The sequence below is a fragment of the Lissotriton helveticus genome, chromosome 3_1 (genome assembly GCF_964261635.1).
Source record: "Lissotriton helveticus chromosome 3_1, aLisHel1.1, whole genome shotgun sequence".
Classification (NCBI taxonomy): Eukaryota; Metazoa; Chordata; class Amphibia; order Caudata; family Salamandridae; genus Lissotriton; species Lissotriton helveticus.
Genome location: NC_136061.1, coordinates 463,621,442 through 463,644,977, shown reverse-complemented (window position 1 = coordinate 463,644,977; position 23,536 = coordinate 463,621,442).

Here is a 23,536-nt window from a genome sequence, read left to right as displayed (position 1 = left end):
CCTAAACTGGCATGTTGCCCAACTTGGCAACTCAACAAAACGCCCCAGCGTCCCCCCATTCAGCTGTGTAGGGTGGGTGGGCGGCAAAACTATCTTCTTCCCTGAGGCACCGGGGACAGGAAAAGGAAGTCCTTCCCCTCCTGTCCCCCTAAATAGCCTCCTAACCCCTCCCACCCCTGACCTAACCCCCTACCTAACTTCCTGCCTGTCCTAATCTCGTGCGAACACCCCAGGGAAAAGACTGGTCTGCCGACCTGCTTTCCCCGGGGGCCGCATCGCGCAATAATCACTCCACGCATCAGTTAGCGTAAAAGGCCATTTATTAGGACAGGCATTACATTCACAAATAAACATAACATCATTAACTTAAACAATCCCCCCAACATCCTGCCTTTCACCCATCATCCACTCACGTGCTCCACAGCCACTCCCAATTCACACCACGGCCTCTTTGCATCTCATTCACTTCCCCCTTTCACTTTCCAACTCCTCCGTCATCTCCATCCATCGCACTCCCGTCTACCACTCCCCCCATCCTGCACCTGTAACCCCCTCCCTGGAAGGCTGATTCTGCCCGTCATGGACTCCCCACCCCTCCCAGTCCCCGCCACCCAGGGAACCCCCGGAGGGCGGTTACCTGCCCCACCAAGCGTGCACCTTTCGAGCTCAGTCTCTCTTACACCAGATCGATTTGTTCCACACCAACTAATCAGATCCCGCAACTCCATCAGGTAAAATGCATTTCCCATGTGAGAAAGCTGCACGCCGTCATCTCGGAAAAGAAGTGGCTGCTCCAGCTGAAGCCCGACATGAGCCAGCACTTTGAGAACCTGATCCGCACAAAAGAGTCTCATTGCCCTGTTCAGTTTTCTGCGGGCCCTTTCCACAGCCGCAGGCTTGAGTGCACCCCTCCAAATCCTTCGTGGAATAAACTCAGTCCACACAGTACAGGCGCCAGCCAGATTGCGTTACATCGCCTCCAAATCCCTCTACATCAAATGCAACAGTGACACCCCCGAATGCTTCACCAAGTCATTTTCCCCCAAGTGGATGATAAGCATGTCCGGGCAGCCCAGCTGCAACACTTTCCTTGTTAGCCATGGTAGCAGTTCTCCCCAGCGCATTCCGCTCTTACCCCACCATTGTACCTCGTGATGGCTGCTCCTCAGGCCCAGGTTACGGCCGTACACCTGCCTGGCAGCGTATTTTGCACCCCAGTGCACGAAGGAGTGCCCAACGACCCAGGTGACCGTCTTGGCCCCCGTTCCACGAACACAACCTACGAAGAGAAAGAGATTAGTACCCCAGCAGAACAAGAAAAACAACAGCAATCTGTGCAGCCGGCCAAGCAGCACGCCCCACTCCCTCATTTGCGCATGTAACGCTCACAGCACCGCGACCGTCATCGACTAATCCTCCGGATCTCCTCCCACGACCAACCCAAACTCGCCTCCGCAGTGGCTGCCCCAACCCGAAACGAGTGTGTGCCAAACCGAGCCGGATCCCTGCCCAGCCTCCGCAAAGCCAACCGCAGAATCGCCAGCAACTGGAATGACGTCAAGCGCTTTCGCGACGCGTGCACAAAAATCTCCCCTTCCAACCTCCGCACTTGACCACAAAACCCCAGCCACTCTCGCACCGGGCACACACCCGCACACCCACTCTCCGACAGCCATACCCATTTGCCCCGACCCATCTGGTCCGTCTTGGAACGCCCCAACCATATGCCCAACCGAACCCCATCCACACGCACATCCGTAAACATCCGACCCGGCGCCCCTCGGGTCCCCAGCAACTCAGACACCCGAAATGCACCAAAAAACATCCAGATCATGCACAGGCGAAACAACGCCACCTCTGCCCCATCATAACAACAGAAATGCAACTCCCTCAAAACCTTCTCCAACAAGTCAAACGTGACCGCCTCACGGGGCAACTCCCCCCCATCCATTTCCGCCCTCACCCGCCCCCAACCCTTCAACATTTGACTCAGCAGATCCGTCCTAGCCGGATCAAAACCCAAATACACCATGCTATAGAAAGAAACTCCCGCCAATTTGCCAGCAATCGTCGTCTGTGACAGACCCTTATCAATGCAGTCCAACACAAATTGTACCACCCTTCGCTCACACACATCTCTGGGCAACCTCCACACTCCCGTCTCCCCCCCCACAAAGGACCCAAACTCAGCCCATGCCAACCTGTACGCCCGCCTAGTAGACTCCGCTATCGACCTCTCAACCAACCCAACCACTCTCACTTCCCCCAGGCCCAGATACCCTCCGGCACCTTGGTCTTGCAAGCTTCCGCTCCCGGCGCAAGCTTCCTGAAGCGCTGCCACTGCGAACGAGATAACGCATCCGCAATTTCGTTACTCGCGCCAGGCACATGTTGCGCGCGAAACAGCACATTGAAACGCAGACACAGCTGCATGAAACTTCGCAGCAAGCGCAGCACTCGCAGGTCCCTCACCTTTTGGTTGTTCACCAAGTCCACTACTGTCATATTGTCCACATGAAATAACACCGACCTGTTCCCGAACTCTAGGCCCCACACCAACAATGCAACCAACAAGGGGAAAAACTCCAGAAACGCAATGCTCCTGCCCTGGCGCAGCCAATGAGCTGGCCACTGTTCGGCACACCAGCGGCCATCCCCAGAAGATCCCGAAACCTGCCGCTCCTGCCGCGTCCGAGAAGAGTTGAACCTGCCACACCATCCTGTCTCGCGCAAACTCCAAGGACACATCATTGAAATCCTCCAGGAACACCAGCCACACTCGCAAGTCCGACCGGACCCCCAAGCGTGATCCTAATCCTGTGGTGCCGGAGGGCCGCCCCCGACATGGCCATGCCGAGCCGTCTACAAAACGTCCTCCCGGCCCTCACCACTCTGCAAGCAAAGTTCAACAATCCCAACAAACGCTGCACAGATCTCAACTCAAGCTTCCAGACCGCAATCGCGCCTCTCAAAGCTTCCTGCATCTCCGCCACCTTTCGTACCGGTAAACGCACCTGCCAAGCCACCGAATCCAGCTCAATCCCAAGGAAGGTCAGGCAACAACTAGGCCCCTCCGTCTACTCCGGCGCCAGCGGCACCCAAAATCCTGTGCCAACAACTGGAACTGCTGCAACACCTCTCTACATGCGCCAGAGCGACCCGCACCCACAAACAGAAAGTCATCCAAATAGTGGGACACCAGCCGGTGCCCACTGCGGTCCACAAGGGCCCACTGCAGAAAGGAGCTGAAAGTCTCAAAGAGCGCACAGGAAATCGCACAACCCATTGGCAAAACCATGTCCACGAAGATGGCCCCGTCAAATGCCCAACAGGGGGAAATCCGCCGGATGAATGGGGAGAAGGCAAAAGGCCGACTTGATGTCACACTTGGCCAACTCAGCCCCCCTCCCACAGGACCTCACCAAACCAATGGCATCATCCACCGACGCATACAGCACTCTGGAGTCCTCCTCCGCAATAAAATCATTCACAGACCCTCCTTCCGGCCAGGACAAGTGATGAATCAATCTGAACTCCCCAGGTTCTTTCTTGGGTACCACCCCCAGAGGTGAAACAATGAGATCCGACATTGGCCAATCCGAAAAAGGACCCGCAATCCTGCCCTCAAAAATCTCCTTCTCCAATTTACGCGCCACAACCTCCGGCAACTCCTTGGCGGACCGCAAGTTCTCCGCCCAACGTCTCTCCCTCGGCCCCTGATATCAATTCGAAAACCTTCCATGAACCCCCAATACAAACGCAACGCCGCTTCCTTATCAGGGTACCGGGAGAGCCATGGACCCATGGCCTCCACCTTAACCGGAGTATGGGCCCTTCGGCCCAGGCTGCCCCCTACCCTTGGCAAGTTTCCACTGCTCTGACGGCGTAGCCAGCGTGAGGCACTGTGTGACTGCGTGCCGCCCCCGCACTTTGAACACTCATGCTTGAACTTACAAGAGGGACGGTTGCAGAAACCTTTATTGAACCCCCAACAGGCCCCAGAAGACACTGGTTTGTATTGCTGCCCCGCTGCCCCTGACCACACAGCCTGGTTCCCCAGTCCACCTGAACTTCCTTGACTACCCGCCCCAGACTGGGTGGGGCACGACTGAAAAGACCGATAAGTGACCGGAAGACCGCTAGCCGTATGCGTGGAAGCCGCCGCCTGCGTCGAAGACATCCATTGAATCCAGAGTTTCTGGTCCACCTCCCCCCACGGCTTGTCCGGATTAACGCTGACCCTGGCCCTGAAATCCTCGTCGTAGCTCAACCAAGCAAAACCCCCGAAATGTAGCTGCGCCTTCCTGATCACATCCATATATTTGAACAGAGCAATAGCCCGATCCCCGTGCTTCTCGCAATAGATACTCGCGTAAATCAAAAAGGCCGACGTCCAATTCTCCATTGTTACTGGTACCCTCGGCCGCCTGGTCAACTCCCACTCCTCCTCCTTAGACCCCTCCTTCGCCTGAATCTCCCTATGCAGCAGCTTAAACACATCCACATATTCATGCCTCCAAATCTTCCCCTTCGTCTTTTCCGACAAATGAGATCCTAGAGGCATCGCCAACCCCATGTACGGCAATTTCTTCCGGAGCTTCTCAACTCCTTCCTCCTTACCCCCCAGGTCCTCCGCCTTGTCAGTCTGCGCACTGGCCGTCGTGACCTGTTTCCCCCCATCAGGCGTCACCGGCTCCACCCCAACTGGGGACCCCGTCCGCACAGACCCATCCCCCACCCCCACCGACCGGCAGGGCTTCTTCCTTCCCATTTTCACCCCCTCCGTCCAGGCGTCCCGCCAAGTGCCCTCACCTGAAAAGGTTGCAGGAGCGTCCTTCTCCTGTCGCCGTGCATCCGCCGGCTTCGTGCTCCCTTTGGTGGCCCGACTGGCGCCGTCCCGTGCCTCGTGAAAAACACCAACCTTGGCAGGTGCCACCCTAGCCTTGCCCTCACTTCCAGTCTCGCGCAACTCACCCTCTTCCAATTCATCCTCCTCATCCTCATAGTCCAACCACTCATCCTGAACATCCAGCGGCACCACTTCCGTCACAACTCTCTTAGCACCCTTCCCTTTCACTCCAGGAATAAACTCGCACTCCAACATCGCCGGTGCCCGCTCCCTCGATGGAGGGCAGGCCGCTGCGGACCCCCCTGCTTCTTCGTCCCGGCGTATGGAGGCTGTTTTGCGCCCCACTGGCCCACCCCGGCCTCTGCCAGCTGTCCCTGCTGGCTTGCTCCCACCCCCCCCCCGAGCCGTATGCGCTCGGGGAGGCCCCGGTGCCAACAGGTCTCTGATCCGTCAAGGCAGTCCCTGAACCTTCCACCCAGACCCACTGCCCTTGAGCCCCTGGGGCCCCCCTGCCTCGACCCCCAGCTGACCCTCTGCCACGCGCAGGTGCCTGGGCCCCATCGCCCCTGGGCACCTCACCCGCCTTCGCCTCCCTGGCCTCGCATAAGCGCTGCCACTCCCTCTCATATTCAGCAATGACGCGACGCTGGTCGCGGGCCCTCTCCTCCTCGGTCATGTGCTCCCACCTGTCGTACATGGAAGACTGCCCGGACTCCCCCAGGCCTCCCCGCCCGGGCACGGGTGCCGCAGCACTCCCCGCCGCCTGCCCCGCCCCAACCTGCTGCAGCGCCTTCAGAGGGCCCTTGCCCTTGGAACCCTGCGGCCTGACAACCCCTTTCCGGCCCCCCGAAAGGTCGACCGGCTGCTCAAGGATGGTGAACCCCTCCTCCCCCCCAGACTCCCCCCAGACAGCGTGAGAGCAAAATCCGCTCCAGCCGCCACCTCCCACTCACCCAGGTCCTCCCCCCCACTGCTCTCACTGCTCTCGTCATACCCTACCAACTGGACCATGCTCCCTGACCCCCCGGCCTGTAATGCCAACGAAGCCTGACTCTGCCCGGGCTCCCCAACAGTCCGCTGGGGGCCCTTGTGCCCTGCCCCCTCGACCCCTCCCTCCTCTCCCAGCACCACTTCCCCGACCTCAATCCTGGCAGGGAGGCTCAGCCGCCTCCCCCCTTTCTTGGGCGCCTCCTGTTGTTTTTTACCCCTCCCCCTCTTGGGCACACCTTCACGAGCCCCAGAGGGCTCATCCATGCATGCTGCGACAACAGCAGCCACCCCCGCCGACGCTGACCTAGGCGTGCGGGTCATCCCGACCCACGCCTGGTCCAGGACACCGGGCTGGAGGAGGTCAGACCTTCTACCCTGGCCAAGCACTAGGAGCGCAGCCCGCACCGCCTCCGCATCGGGCGTTGCCATTACGATTCCTGAGCTCTCGTTCCGTCCGCGAGATGCGTGAGGTTTGGTCCCCTCGCGCTCGTCCCGTCCACGAGATGCGTGAGCTTAGGCACCTTCGCTCGCCGCACCGGGGCACCAGGGGTGACACACTGGTATTCCGTCTAAATAGCAGCCCGCCTACCTATACAAGTAAACTAGGCTAATCGTCGCTCCGGGGCAATAGTAGCGACGTCCACACCCCTAATTCACACTCCGCCAACCTAAATGACACTCCGCCTGCACTCCAAAACTAACTTCTTCCCTGAGGCACCGGGGAAAGGAAAAGGAATTTCTTTCCTTCCTGTCCCCCTAAATAGCCTCCTAACCCCTCCCACCCCTGACCTAACCCCCTACCTAACTTCCTGCCTGTCCTAATCTCGCGCGTACACCCCGGGGAAAAGACTGGTCTGCCGACCTACTTTCCCCGGGGGCCGCATTCCGACGATTCCAACGCGGCTCCAGTTCCTGATTTCTGATGCCGGTGAGGTTTTCTTTCCGGTCCACTTCCGCCTTGACGACATTCCGGTTCCAGCTAAAAGATGTAAGGCTGTTTACTCGTTTCTAAGCAACAACGAGGGAACGTTATAAGCATTGGTCTCAGCAAGAGATAACAAAACAAACATTGGCAAAGACAATGATGATGTATATCTAAGAAAGACAGTGATTTAAAAGCGGACTTTTGCTTATTCAGTTTTGGGATAACTCTATAGCGAATCTTGCCAATATATTGCTCTTTACTTTTTGTAAACTCATAGATAATACTTGAGATTGTTAAACAACAGGTACTGTGCACACGTATGATCAAAGCAGTATCGGTAATATGGTAGTTTTTAAGACACGTGTTTCATCACAGGGTGAAAACTGTGACTCATCAGGGCTGTAGAAGGTGCAATGAATATCAAAGTGACGTGAAGTACGTTAACAATCCAATGGGATGGAGGTCAGCAAGGGTAAAAGCTGAGTGAGGGGCCGCCGTGCAGTCGGGTACGAATGCTACAGGCTATCCTGAGAAAGGTGGGAATGCTCCTGGCCGTGGTATGGGAGTGGATGAAGGAGGGACTGTTCACCTTAGAGAGGCTTTAAGGTTTCCCTCTATACTGTTTGCACCGTCGTTACTTTTTCCTAATCTGTCCATCATCACCGCTATTGCTTGCACTGTGTGAGTGCCTCATACTGTACAACTGAAACCTTCAGCTGAACCCCCACATACTTGAGATTGTTGAATGCTAGAATCAATACGAAGGACACAGAATTCATGAGTCCAAGGTTAGAATTTAATCACAAAGAGAGTAGGCTAGGTTGTTATTTCTGCTTCTCTTTTTCAGAATCCATCTAAGGATCATCATAAGCAATTGTAAGCTAGGAAGAGTTAAATTGTGTGGAGTTTAACTTATTATTAATCACTAACCAGTTATTGTTACACAATCACTCTTGGAAAACATACTGAATTTACCTTTTATTTCATTTTATGACAGTAGACTGAATCCAAGTCACTTAATATTGCAGAGGTGTTTGAATGGGCTTACAAGAACTTGGTATGTACTGTTGATACAATTGAGATATATGTTTTGGAAGGATTTAATTGGGTACATATGATTCATGTACATGTTTCTTATGTAGACGCAGTGCCCAGATATTTCCTGAGTCAATACAAGAAGTCTAATCCAGCGCCTTCAGACGGTACAGAATGCGGCTGCGAGACTGCTGAGGTGCATTCCTTTCAAACACTCTGTCTCTCCGCATCTACGGGCAATGCACTGGCTCCCAGTGGCCAGCCGGGTCAAGTTCAAAACCCTGACGCTGGCCTTTAGGTCCCTGTTTGGCACTTGCCCTAACTACCTGAAAGTTAGACTCCCCAGGTATCACCAGTCTCGGTCCCTCCGCTCCAACGGGCAGGTGAAGATTGTGATCCCACGAGTGCGAAGGGCACGGCTGGGCGGAAGAACGTTCTCGGCCAATGTGGCGGGGCTATGGAACTCTCTTCCTTCCGCTCTCCAACAGGCCCCCTCAGAAGCCTGTTTTAAACGACTGCTGAAAACCTGGCTTTTCACTCCACAACGTTAAGTATGCCACATGACTTCTACGGCCGTTCTGTTCTTATAGCGCCGGGATACCTCCTTGTGAGGCAACTGTTCGCGCTCTATAAAACTCTTTATTATTATTATTATTAAGTCCAGATCACCTCAATAGAGAAACTGCACCTGATACCTTCCAGAGAAGAGATCCAGTGTTGTTTATTTTGTTTCTCTCACTCCACTTCCCCTTTCCCTCGTGGGTAAATCAGCTAGATCAAGCGTAATATCCTTGGTCTGCTGGAAGATTCACGAAGGAGTTGGGAGCTAGCATCATCAAGAAGGAAACAACGGGAACCTCGTGAGCTGACGCCTGACAGAAAGCGAAGCCACACATTCTCTTGTTTCCTCTTGATGGTGTTTTGATCATGGATCTCTCTGAATTGGATGTTACTGAGTTAGCACAAATAGTACACAAATTGAACAATGAAATGCAGGAATTGCGTGTTGAAAATCAGTCCCTTAGGCAGGAGTTGGATAAAACCAAAACAGGTTTTACTACTTGGAGAGAAACGTCTGATGATAGACGTCCAGTTTTACAACCCCCACAATTTGGAGTCTCGGCTTTCTCACCCCAGACCACTTCAAAGCAAATGTCTGATCAACCAGTTCAATTAACAGTTGTAACACCAAGCCCTGTTCCCCTAGCAAATCCTGAAAGGTTCTCAGGAGACAGTAATCGCTTCACCACATTTATGAGTCAGTGTCAGTTACACTTCATGTGTAAACCACAGATTTTTACCACAGATACTTCAAAAGTGGCTTTTATTATTTCTTGTTTAAGAGGGGTGGCAGCAAATTGGGCTATGCCTTTGGTAGATAAAAATGACCCAGTGTTGCATAACCTACATGATTTTAAAACAGCCATGTCAAGTCTTTTTGCCAAACATACTTTTTTATAGGCTTTTGATAATGAGCTTTTGAATCTGCGTCAAGGCTCTAAAGATTTGCTTACATATGTCACAACCTTCAATAGATTACTTGCAGAGACTCATTGGCCAGAGGAAAAAAGGATATCACTGTTTTATCGTGGTCTCAAAGATGACTTAAAAGATTCCTTGGCTCATATTATTAATCTACCTGATGATTTCACTGAATTTCAGGATCTGCTGGTGAAGTTAGATCAGAGGTTGGGTGAGCGAAAGAGTGAAAGACATAGAGGTGATTTCAGGAACTTACACTTTAAGACTGAACGTAAGGACAGTGAGGATAAAAATGCTCAGGTTGAACCAATGCAGATTGGAGGGGTTAAAGCACCCTTATCTCAAGAAGAAAAAGAACGCAGACATAAAGGGAATTTATGTTTGTATTGTGGAAAATCTGGTCATTTTGCCAGGGATTGCCAGGTAAAACCAGTCAAAAAGAAGGCCTTAGCAACAATCTCAGATTCCTCCCGAGAATCGGAAAACTAGTTGCCTCGGGGAATGTAGAGGTCGGTTCCTCGGAAATTATTTGCCCAAAGATCTCACAATACGCAACTAGTGTTACTAATCATATACCCAAACATTTCACTATAAGAGTTATTTTAATTCTTTCAAATCAATAAAAACATAGCATACCAGTGCTCATAGATTCAGGAGCCACAGGTAACTTTTTTGACCTAGAATTAGCTCGGAGATTACACTTGACATACGTACCTAAAGAAGAACCAGAACCAGTGCGAGCAGTCGATGGTTCAGCACTTTCATCTGGTTTAATTAAATTTAATACGACACCTTTGCTCTTAGTAGCTGGCAATGGCCACACTGAACATACGGTATTTGACCTAATTGATACACCAACTTTCGGAGTCATTTTAGGGCTCCCATGGCTTGAACTTCACAATCCACAGATAGATTGGGTGAAACGTACAGTAACCTTGAATTCGTCCTATTGTAAATTACACTGTTATCAAGAAGCAAAAGATCCAGTCATGCCCCTTTATTGTGCTACGTCTCATCTAGGACAGTCCAATATTCCCAATGAATATAGAGATTTCGCTGACGTTTTTGATCCAGTGAGGGAAACTAAGTTGCCACCTCATAGGATTAATGACTGTAGAATCGATTTGATCCCAGGGGCAGTACTACCTTGTAGTCGTATATACGCCTGAACAGAACCTGAAAACCAGTACTTAAGAACTTATCTGGACGAATTACTAGAGATTGGTCTCATTCATCATTCCTCATCACCAGTCTCGTCTCCTCTTTTTTTGTAGCGAAGAAGTCAGGAGACCTGAGAGCCTGGATCGACTATCGCGCGGTGAGTAAGGCAACAATTCAGAACCGGTATCCATTACCATTGATTCCTGTGCTTTTAAACAAGTTAAGGGTTCAAGTATTTACACTAAGTTAGATCTATGTGGTGCTTACCACTTGGTTCGGATAAAAGAGGTGGACGAGTGGAAAACTGCGTTTTGCACCAAATTTGGTCTTTTCGAGTACACAGTAATGCCATTTGGACTTTGCAACGCTCCAGCGGCATTTCAGTACTTCATAAATGAAGTACTACACGATTTGTTAGACATCTGCGTCATCGTATATATTGATGACATTCTGATTTACTCAAAAAATCCCGAGGAACATGTGAAGTATGTTCAATCTGCTCTCCAAAGACTGAGAGATAATTCCTTGTTCGTTAAGCTGGAGAAATGTGTGTTTAACACTTCTAAGGTGGAATTTATGGGATACTGGTTGTCCCCTGAAGGAATCATTATGGATCCAAAAAAGGTTGAAGCAATTTTAAATTGGCCAGCTCCAACTATAGTTGAGGAAACACAAAGAATCTTAGGATTTGCAAATTTTTATAGACGTTTCATTTCAAAATTCTCCGAGATTGTGCTACCAATCACACAACTACTTCAAAAAGGAAAGAAATTTCACTGGTCTATGGAAGCTGATTTAGCTTTTACAACCTTAAAAAAGGCTTTTACTTCAGCACCAATTTTGATACACCCAGATCCGGACAGACCGTTTTTTGTAGAAGCAGGTGCTTCGCAAACTGCCATTGGTGGTGTGTTAATGCAAAAAGATGTAAATACAGGACATTTTCGTATGGTTGCTTTTTTTTCTCGAACGCTTTTACCAGCAGAGCAAAACTATACCATTGCGGAGCATGAGCTTTTAGCAATGAAAGCAGTCTTCCAGGAATGGAGACATCACCTGCTAGGAGCAAAACACACAATTACCATCTTTTCAGATCATAAGAATTTACAGTTCTATTCAACTGTAAAAGCATTTACTCCTAGGCAAATGCGATGGTTACAATTCTTTAGTGAATTCGATTTTCTGATAACTTATCGCCCTGGCGCTAAACAATTGTTATCTGACACGCTCTCATGCCTGGTTTGTGATAAAGACTCCGAGCAAACTAAAGAACCACAAAGCATTAGTCCTGCAGAAAAAGTTTGTGCAGAGATATATACAAAAGATTTCTTGCCATTGTTAAAAAGTAAGACAGATATCTTGGATCAACAACAATGGCTTTCACAAAAACACTGTACGATACAAGGAGGTTTCCTTTATCACAAGAAAAAATTATTTGTTCCATAAAAAGACTTAAAAGAACAAATAATCAAATGGAATCATGACTTAGCTACAGCATCTCATCCAGGGATTACTAAAACTCTCGAATTGTGTCAAAGACAATTTTGGAGGAAAATTATGAGTGAAGATGTCCATCAATATGTCCAAGCTTGCATAGTATGTGCACGACAGAAATCACCACATACTCCACCAATGGGTTTATTACAACCTATCGCAATACCTCCGTATCCCTGGCACACTATCAGCTTAGACTTTGTTACAGACTTACCCAAGTCCCATGGACTTACCACAATTTTAGTGGTAGTAGATTTGTTGTCCAAAATGGCACACTTTATACCTTTACCTAACCTCCCGACTGCAGCTGAGTTCAGTACTTTGCTTTTAGCTAACATAGTCAAACTACATGGATTACCCCAAAAAATAATTTCTGACAGAGGCCCTCAATTTCTTTCCAAATTCTGGAGAGAACTTAGTGGTCAGCTGGGAATTGAATTGGCCTTGTCATCGGCCTTTCATCCTCAAACAGACGGCCACACTGAAAAAGTGAATCAATACCTGGAACAAAGTCTGCGATGTCTTACAACCACTTTGACTTCAAACTGGGATGAGGCGTTACCTTTAGCTGAATTTGCCTACAATAACTCAATACACTCAGCTTTAGAATGTTCCCCATTTTATTTCCTGACAGGTCAGCATCCTCGGATCTTACCTATAGAATTACCTAACAACACTTGTGACATGCCAGCTGTTACTGAACGATTAGCCAAATTATCAGCCTTTCAAGAACACATAAAAAAGTATTTAACCAAACATAATGAAAGAATGAAGAAATCAGCTGATCAACACAGAATACCAGCTCCACACTATAACGTTGGAGATCTGGTTTGGTTGTCAACTAAAAACATCCAGATTGAAGGACCTAAAAAATTTAAACCGAGATTCATTGGACCTTTTCCTATTGACAAAATAATAAATCCAGTCTCAGTAAAATTGGTACTTCCTCGAGAATATTCAATCCATCCTGTCTTTCATGTGTCACTTTTGAAACCCTATGATCCAAAAACCCACACTGATAATCCTCCACCCCCAGTAGTAGTAGGAGATCATGTAGAATATGAAGTTAAGAGAATTTTGGATGCCAAACGTGTACAGGGTCGTTTGTATTATCTGATAGACTGGAAGGGATATGACCCTTCAGAACAATCCTGGGAGCCTGAAGGAAATGTACATGCTTCTCGGTTAATTTGTTCCTTCCATGCTCTCCACCCTAACAAACCCCGACCTGTAAGACGACCTTTGGGGGGGAGAACTGTTATGGGTTCACATGGTTAGGTATGCTCAGTATGCTCAATTATGCTCCAAACACACTCTGTTAACATGGTACTGTTAATATCAGCATTCATACTTGTCAAGGCAATCGTGGTACTGTATGCTTAGATGTGTTCAGAATACAGTTTAATATGATACTGTTTAGCATAAGCATTTGTACTTGTCTAAGTTTCTCATGGCACTATAAATAGTATTGCACTTGTCAATGCTTGTTTAGTAGCAATGCTCGTTTTTTTCCTTTCCAGTGGGTTTTGCATAATACTTGCTGCACGTTGGTAAAATGCCCAGTTCACGTTTGCCTTTCCAGTGGGTTTGGCATTACACCGTTGCACGTGTACAAACTGTTTTATTCAGCACGTGAAGGAAGAGTCAACGCCCAGCTACGGCTATAAAAGCCCCGTTCTTGCTCACGAAGACGCTTCGCTTCTTGACTCAGCGTCTTTGCGAGCGCTCCTGTTCTCGGCCTAGAAATCTCCCGCCTCCCTTCCGATTTCAGCATTCGTCCCTCCATCTCCCCGGACCCATCTTCAACCCCTCTCCGTACCTGCATTCTGTCTCCAAGATTTCCGACGATTCCAACGCGGCTCCAGCTCCTGATTTCTGATGCCGGTGAGGTTTTCTTTCCGGTCCACTTCCGCCTTGACGACATTCCGGTTCCAGCTAAAAGAAGTAAGGCTGTTTACTCGTTTCTAAGCAACAACGAGGGAACGTTATAAGCATTGGTCTCAGCAAGAGATAACAAAACAAACATTGGCAAAGACAATGATGATGTATATCTAAGAAAGACAGTGATTGAAAAGCGGACTTTTGCTTATTCAGTTTTGGGATAACTCTATAGCGAATCTTGCTAATAACCCTTAATAATGTTGCTCTTTACTTTTTGTAAACTCATAGATAATACTTGAGATTGTTGAATGCTAGAATCAATACGAAGGACACAGAATTCATGAGTCCAAGGTTAGAATTTAATCACAAAGAGAGTAGGCTAGGTTGTTATTTCTGCTTCTCTTTTTCAGAATCCATTTAAGGATCATCATAAGCAATTGTAAGGTAGGAAGAGTTAAATTGTGTGGAGTTTAACTTATTATTAATCACTAACCAGTTATTGTTACACAATCACTCTTGGAAAACATTCTGAATTTACCTTTTATTTCATTTTATGACAGTAGACTTAATCCAAGTCACTTAATATTGCAGAGGTGTTTGAATGGGCTTACAAGAACTTGGTATGTACTGTTGATACAATTGAGATATATGTTTTGGAAGGATTTAATAGGGTTCATATGATTCATGTACATGTTTCTTATGTAGACGCAGTGCCCAGATATTTCCTGAGTCAATACAAGAAGTCCAGATCACCTCAATAGAGAAACTGCACCTGATACCTTCCAGAGAAGAGATCCAGTGTTGTTTATTTTGTTTCGCTCACTCCATTTCCCCTTTCCCTTGTGGGTAAATCAGCTAGATCAAGCGTAATATCCTTGATCTGCTGGTAGATTCACGAAGGAGTTGGGAGCTAGCATCATCAAGAAGGAAACAACAGGAACCTTGTGAGCTGACGCCTGACATTAAGTAGGACTTATCTGTAATACATAGAAATCCTACAAATCACAAGCAAGTGTGGTTTGATACAACATGTACCAAGGCCCATGGGAAATTGAAAGTTACCTTACATAAATCACCAGAGTGTAGGCATGAAATAAAGGTGTGTAGATGGGAGTTTAAATAAGCCTTAAACGAATGGAGAAAAGAGCTGAGAGAGGAAGAATGGAAGGCCTTGCATAAAGCAAGCATTGACAAAGATAACTGCTTTTTGGCGTGTGATAATAATGCCCTTTTTTAGATCTATGGATGGCCACCAATTAGAGACTTCAATGGGTAACTCTTTTCAGTAGCGGCTGCTACCTGACGGAGGGGTGGGAAGGGGTGACGGGTGGGGACATGAAAATTTAACAAAAACATTTACCTGGGCCGGCCGACCGCCGCCTTTCTTCCGCCATCCTCTTCTTCCTGTTTCCGCCGGCTCTCCATAGCAAAGCAGTGCAATGCAGCGTTGTGAGTGATCTAAGCTCTGTGGTTCGCATATGTAAAGTCTGGTGAGGAATGCCTGCTACCAACCAATTTCATTATTGGACTCATTGGTCAAGGTGTCAGGACATATTGTTTTGAATAGGCTCCAGTATTTGGCCAAATCAAATGAAATTTTTTATGATCTGCAGTTTGACTTTTGAACAGGACTAGGGACAGTCGAGCAGGGACTTACTTTGAAGCTTTTAATTGGGAAATATACTTTGTCCAAGCAGGGTAGTTTTTTCTTGGCACTTGTAGATTTATCATCGGCCTTTGATTGTGTGGAGCATGATAAACTGTACGATATAAGAGCTTACTTAGGAGTTGACATACCTTATTACACTTGCTCAGGCAACTATATTCCGGGACCAGAGCAAGGGGACTTTATGGTGCTAAGGGTAAGTGTACTACATCATACAGCATCAAGAGGGTGGTAAGGCAGGGCTGCATACTGATACACTTCCCATTTCACACTGTGTATTAATAGTCTGAGAAGAATATTGAATGGACAGTGTTGTGATCTACTGCAAATTGGCTGTCCCCCCGATTCCTGCCCTTGTCTACGCTGATGATGCTGTGCTTATGGCCCACACTCCTTTGCGGCTCCAACGCTTATTAACAATCTTCAGCAGCTACATGCATAACTTAGGCCTATTAGTGAAAAAAGATCTTTATAATGAAGTGTAGGAAAATAAAGTAAAAATATCTGGAAATTTTTATTGAAGACATGCTTACCCGTCGCGCATTGCTGCGATCTCCTTAGAAAGGAAATTCAAGGAAACTCGTTATGATAACATTCAATTTAAATTGTGTCATTTTTGTTGAAACGTATTCATTTTAATATGGAAAACATTTCAAAGTGTTGTTTTAATTCTATTTATTTATTCGAGTGCTTGTGGATACACGATTTTTTGTTTTTCCGTTTGGTGCGTACATCAGTATTCGAAAGAATATGAGGGCCCTTCGGTCCGATATTTTAAAAACAATTATGCCAGAAACATTCGCGGGAGTGTACTCAACAACTTCCCAAAGTTTCATGGCGATCGGATGAATGTTGTTTTAATTCTATTTATTTGTTCGAGTGCTTGTGGATACACGATTTGTTGTTTTTCCGTCTGGTGCATACATCAGTATTCGAAAGGTTATGAGGGCCCTGGGGGGCCGATATTTAAAAACAATTTATGCCAGAAACCTTCACGGGAGTGTACTCAACAACTTCCCAAAGTTTCATGGCGATCAGTTGAATGGTGTAGTAATGCATAAAGGACAAACAGACAGACAGACAGACAGACATACATTCGTTTTTATATATATAGATAAGAAAATTGGTTTCACAAAAACATTCTTCTACCTGAGTATCTTGTTTCATCAGGATAGTACATGTAGACAGACTATTAACGCTATTAAGTTTCTGCTTATGTAAAATATTACAACACTGTCCAATATTTTTAGGAAATTCAGCAGAAAACCACCAAAAGAACTATTTAATAATTTATAAGTCAAAGTGGTTATCAACAGCTTTATATGGTGCAGGAGTATTTGGGTATACTGACTGTCATCAACTGCATGTGATGGAGGATGCCATTTTGAGATTTCTCCTAGCGGTACCAACTAGCTGTTCCTCTTATGTATGCCATGCTAAACTGGGGCTAACCTTTGAAACTGACCTAATTAAGATCTAGCAATTCTTTTGTGGCACAAGATCTGGACCATCGAGAAAACTACCCTCAAACGTGACATTATTAGGCTTTGTCTTAAATCTCACTTAGCTCTTCAAATACCATGGCTGAACTATATTAAAAATCTTATGAGTGACATGGGCCAGCTTGAATTTTATGACCAGACAGAATCCTTAGAACACATTGGTAGAAAGAATTTTAACATTGACTGTTATTGTTAGGGGACCTTAATTTTCATTTTGATGTCGCCCTGGACCATACTGCTATGTCAGTTACAGATGATCTAGCAGCATTACAGTTAGTCCAACGAGTGAAGGCAGCAACCCACATTAAAGGTCACTTACTGGACCCTGTGTTCAGTAATTGTATAGAGCTTGTGGGGGGTTGCCAATCCCCCTTCCATGGACTGACCACCTACTAGTGCCTTTCACCTAGACTATACTCAAGTCAGTCCCTCCTAGATCCGTCATTAGGAAGGCCAGAAGTTGGGCCAGACTACCAGTTGAATCCTGGGCCAGTAGACTCGGGATTGACCAGCCCTCCTATAATGAGGACCCATGCGTAGCCGACCAGGAATACGAAGACTGGTTTGCACAGTCCGTCGAGGCCACCCTATCAATATGTAAAATCACAGTGAAACGTTCTAAAAAAAACGCCCCCTGGTACTCAGAGGCCCTTAGGGAAAAGAAACGCCACTTTAGGAAAATAGAAAGATGGTGGCGCTTAGGCTACTCATTGGACCATAAAGCCCAATATAGAGAGGCAATTAAATCCTATAAAGCTGAGGTTAAATCTGCCCAATCTATGTACTTCTCTGATAAAATCATGCGAGCTAAGTCCAAGCCCAAGGAAATCTTTCAAATAGTGAAGAATTTGACGAAATTTCCCTCCCCAGCACGCATCTGGATAAATCTACAGCCCACTGCAATGACTTGGCAGATTTTTTCCACCAGAAAGTTAATCAAATTTATTCTTTCTTCCACTCTATAGCACCAGGGCCCATAGCCCAGGGGCAGACAAATTTAGGGGTTACTCCATTCCAATCCCTGATTACTCTAGATCACTTTCCACCATTAGACCCTGAATCCTTAGATTCTTTAGATTCTTAAGCCCATGTGATCCAGCACCCCCTGAAGTCATGATGTTGGCACCTCAGGTTATTCTGCCGATCATCTTGAACCTCCTAAATGCCTCCATTACCTCCTGTACCAATCCTCCTGCTTGGAATCGGGCAATGGTGCGTGTTCTGTTAAAAAAAAACAATCTGGACCCCGGTGACTTCAGTAGCTACCGTCCGATCTCTCTGCTCCCCTGGGTGAGCAAAATTCTCGAGAGGCACATCAATACCCACCTGGTGCATTTCCTCGAGAATAACCAGCTGCTAGACGCCACCCAGACGGGCTTTAGACCCAGACATGGGACACAGACCGCGCTGCTGGTAGTCACCGAGGAAACCAGAAAGATCGTGGATCAAGGAGGATCAGTGGCAGTGATCCTCCTTGACCTAAGCGCGGCATTCGACACGGTCAGCCATGACATCTTGCGGAGACGTCTTTCGAATGTCGGAATAGTTGGCAGAGCATGGCTATGGCTCAAACCCTTTTTGAGCGATAGGTCCTTCCAAATCTTTGATGGAGATACGGTATCCACAAGCAGGCCATTGAGGTGTGGAGTCCCACAGGGCTCCTCCCTAAGCCCTGCGCTTTTTAACATTTATATGAGATCACTGGCTGAAGTTGTCTGTCCGTTCGGCATTAAGATCATTTCCTACGCGGATGACACTCAGCTAGTGGTCTCCTTGGCGCAGGAGCCGGGTTCGCCATCCCCAGGTGGGCTGGCAAAATGCTTAGAGGAGGTAAAGGGATGGATGACTTCCTCTTCCCTTAAGCTCAATGGGGACAAATCAGAGCTGATGCTCTTGGGTCCCACTAACCTCACTTTTTTCAACTCCTTCTGGCCCCCATGTCTTGGTGCCCCCCCAACTCCCAAGGACAATATAAAGAGCCTTGGGGTTTGGCTGGACAAAACCCTATCCTTTAACACCCAGGCTACAAAACACTTGGCTACTTGCTTTGGTCTCCTAAGGATGTTGAAGAAAGTTCTCCCTCTTTTGCTTGTGGAGGCAAAGCAGGTAGCCATTCAGGGTTTGATTCAGTCCCGCCTGGACTTTAATAATGTCCTTTATCTCGGTGCCCCGGAATATACACTGCGCAAGCTTCAGATTGTGCAAAACTGTGCGGCTCGCACCGTGCTCCAGTTGCCGCACAGACTGTCGGCCAAACCTGGACTGAGCAGTCTGCACTGGCTTCCAGTACGAGAAAGAATTGCCTTCAAGGCGATGTGTATATCCCACCAAGCTTTTTGGGACACAGGACCGGCTATTATCCGGGACCTAATAACACAGTATCAACCGAGCAGAAATCTTCGTTCGAGCCAGGCATGTATGGCTGTAGTCCCTAGAATAAAAAGGATAAGAGCTGGCGGCAGGATGTTCACTCACAACGCTGCCAAGCTGTGGAATTCACTTCCGTTCCAACTCAGGTCCAACCCCAACCTTTCCTCCTTCCGGAAACAGCTGAAGACCCTCTTGTTTAATGCTCCACATTAACTCCTCAGCGATTTCCGTCTCTTAAGCAATTTTATAACTGGTTGTTAGCGCTTGGACGCCCCAGGGCAGCAATCGCGCTCTATAAATTGACATTTCATTTCATTTCATTTCATTTCATCGTCAATGGAGGAATTCATACTGTCTTCAGAATTCATGAATCTGAGTGTCCATATCAATCGAATGATGCTGGTCACTTATGACATGCAGTCATATTTAAAAACCATTGAAACAACACAAGATAGATTTTTAGGTCAATCCTAGCGTTGCAGCGCATCTGCTACATCCTTTGCGAGGCATGCAGTATTCAGAATAGCGTGGAAGCTCCGCCCACTCTGCACACATCTTTTTTTATCGGTTTAGGCCCTAAATGCTGCCTTCTGCTTGATTTTAGGCCGGTTAGTCCCTCCTCCTGACGGCCATGTTGTCACTCATATACTTCCATGGTTACTGGCCCCTTTACTTCAAAAACTATTTTCTTCTTGTGGCCCCCCTTCCTGCAGCCCGTGACTTCAGCCCCACCACCCCCCACCGCGCTCCTGTTCATGCCTTCTCGCATGCCCACACTCCAGTTTCTTATGCAATAGGTCTTATGCGAGTCCTATTGCATTGAAAATGCTGGTTTGTAAGAGCGAGGACTCATAATTCTGTCTTTGTGAAGAAGGGCCCTGAACGTACATTTTTATGCAACAAGTTTTCTTATGTAACGCTTCATAGCAACCTTGTGCTACTTTGAAGAGCTCTAAACAATAAATACGTTTAATGTCTGTTGATATAACTGTACTCAGTTTACCACTCTGGTGCAGATGGCCTTGCTGGAATTTGAAGATCGATATATAACACAGGGGAATGACTCGATTTAGGAAGACAGAGGCTGGAATCTGTAACACAATATTTTATAGACAAGGATACCTCTGACACCATACATTGAATACTTGTTTGTTGCCACAATAGCCCCTTTATTTGACCTTGGGCTTGAAACTTATAATTCTTCGTTATTTTCACTTTTTTATATACACAGTTAGAATCTCCTTCATTTAAAAAATGTAATCACCTCTCCTTAATTCTTATCTATACACAGTCTCTATATGCACAAAACATTAATTTATACACAACATCTATATACACAAAACATATAGATTTTTACACCATATGTACATGCAACTTGTTGCTTGATGCAGTATAGAATATTTAAACTTGATGTTACTTAATCATAATTAAACTTAACACATAGAATTTCTATTGATTCACAAGTTCAAAGATAGTAGATTCTCTCTTGTTTGTCCTACTTATAATTGAGAAAATACCACACTAGGACTTTGTCCTTCTTGCCCTCAGTGTCACCTAAAAAGTGGAGTCCTATATAGGGTCAGAGATTAATTAAATTCCTTCACACAGTGGAAAGTTGAGTCCAGGAGATTCTAACTGTGTATATAAAAAAGTGAAAATAACGAAAAAGTATAAGTTTCAAGCCCAAGGTCAAATAAAGGGACTAGTGTGGCAACAAACAAGTATTCAATCTATGGTGTCAGAGGTATCCTTGTCTATAAAATATGGAATTTGAAGATCGCCGCATCTTTCAGTAGCCAGCGTTTAACTCAGGAAGCCATCCCTGACTACTGCAAATAAATATAAATGTCCAAGCAATGCAATCATAGCCAGTTTGCACTTGGGGAAATGATTATGAAAGATGCGCGCAACAGAATTCCCTGCAGCTAAACTGAAGGATGTCGCGTAGAAGATGTGCTGTGTGCGGTATAATTAAACCTACTAAAGAAACTTTATCAACCCTCACAAAGAACTCTCCCATAATCTGTACCCACTCTCCGTGTTCTTTTACCTAAACTCAGAGCCTGCATGAGGGCACAACCAAGTGCCCCCTCCATACCCACCTCCCTCTCCCTGTCCTATTTCCTTTTTTCCACTTGTGATGTCGCCCGCAGTATTTTGAAGGGTTGGGCTGGACGATCCAGTTCTGTCAAACAATTCCACGAATTCTGAAGAGACGAAACCCGTCCGGGTATAAAAGGAATCTTTGTCACCTCTGCTGTTACATTGGTCCTGAGAACCAGAAGTTCTTGGCTGCAGTTTCTGCTTGTAAATTCCCTTCCTAGTGAAATTGTAGGAGTTGTAATTTAGGGGAGCGCTGCTCTGCTCAAGTCAAGGCCTCTAAACAGCTCGTAGCGCACAGCTATTCAATTCAAAATGCCGGCCGCAATCTTCATGTGCCAAGTGTCATTTTTGTGACATCGTTAAAGGTGAAAATGGCCTGATCTGATCATTTATTGCTGATTTACCCGAATCACTGCATGCGCTCCAGGTCAGTGCACGAGTGTTTAGCATTGGCGCTAGCACTTTTATGCCAAAGCATTGCCAGGAAGAAACCCCTGCCGACTAAACGGGAAACTTCCCGACGTACAACGCGATCAAGCACACAGCTGACGCTGCTTTCCCAGGCTCCCGATTGCGGGGTTGCCGGGTAATTCACCCTCTCCGCTCAACTTGCCCTGAACCAATGGTTCGGGCGTACTCGGCAATTGACGCTATTATTGTTTAGGCATTACTAATGTCCTGATGATGATCCCCATAACTTAGGAGTGGGATCGAAACGCCGTCGACTTTTATGTAGCACCATATACACTGAAACGTATACCATCTGTTATATGTCTGTAATGGTGTGATCTGAATTTCTGCCACATTTGTAACCGCAGAAGTCTGTAACTTTTGCCCAAAAGCCCTTTTCTGTTTGTTATTTCTTCACTTTACCAATTTGTAAGTGTCAGGGTACAGGCTTGTGCCCCACTATGAAGAATTGTTGAAGGAATCTTGTTTTTGATTTTTCCTAAATAGTAAAATATTGAAACCGCTGTCCGGCTGGGCATGTCATATCTAATATAGTATCCATTGTGCCTATATTTATTGTTTTCAGACTATTTTATATGCATGGGACCACTGTTGTTTCAAAAATATGTTTCCCGAGGTCCTGTGCTGACTCGTTTGGGCACCCTTGTTGACCTTGAAACACTTTTAGGCAGAGCCGGCCCTTGGTCCAATAGCACCCTGGGCTGAAAGGAATCTGCCGCCCTTGCCACTTCTGGTGAATACAATGAGCAGCAGCCGTTTTCACAGACAGCCGTGGCTGGCCGCATCAAGGTAGCGACTGGCCTTTGAACACACAACTCTGCAGCTCCGAAGCTCACCTGAATCACCCCACCTCTGTCAAGCTGTTTCCAAGTTGTTTGGGGGGGTTGGGGGTGTTGATGTGTGTCCACAGGGGGTGAGGTATAGAAGGCCTGGCAAGGTCGGACATAGGAGGGGCTGATATTGGGATAAACAAGCATTGGCATAGCCAATAGGTCTTGCTGTTTGGACCTTATAAGTTTTAGCTATGAAGGATATTATCCTGGGTGCTGTGACGCCAGGGTGTGAAGAGGTACATAAAACACTAAACTCACCAGTGAACACATGCACAGATGCCCATTAGCACATGTAGGTAGACACAGATATATTTGGACAGTTTCACACCCACAGGCAGAAAGAACACATACAGATACACACATCAAACATACCCCATACAGCTCCTCCCACGTACACAGTTACCCATGGATATGCACTTTCCCACTCATACTATACATGCACACACACTCACACAAGTTGGATTTTTAAGCTTCGGATCCTCCCATCTCTCTTGCTAAAATGACGTCTCTAAAGAAAAAAAGGGAGAAGCTTCACCTATTTTTAAGATGGCCACAGCAGAGGCAAACTTGGAAATCTGGAAATTCTGCGACCAGCATCAGGCCTCTTATGGGTTGTAAAGCAGGGGCAGTCCCGACCCAGCCCAATCAGCCTTTCTTCTGCATTAATATTTTGCAAACTCCCCTTTTCCCTCAAGATTAGTCTCTTACTAACGTGCAACAGAACTGACACCAGCACTGCCTACCTTCCAGATGCACCATGTCACAAAACTACTA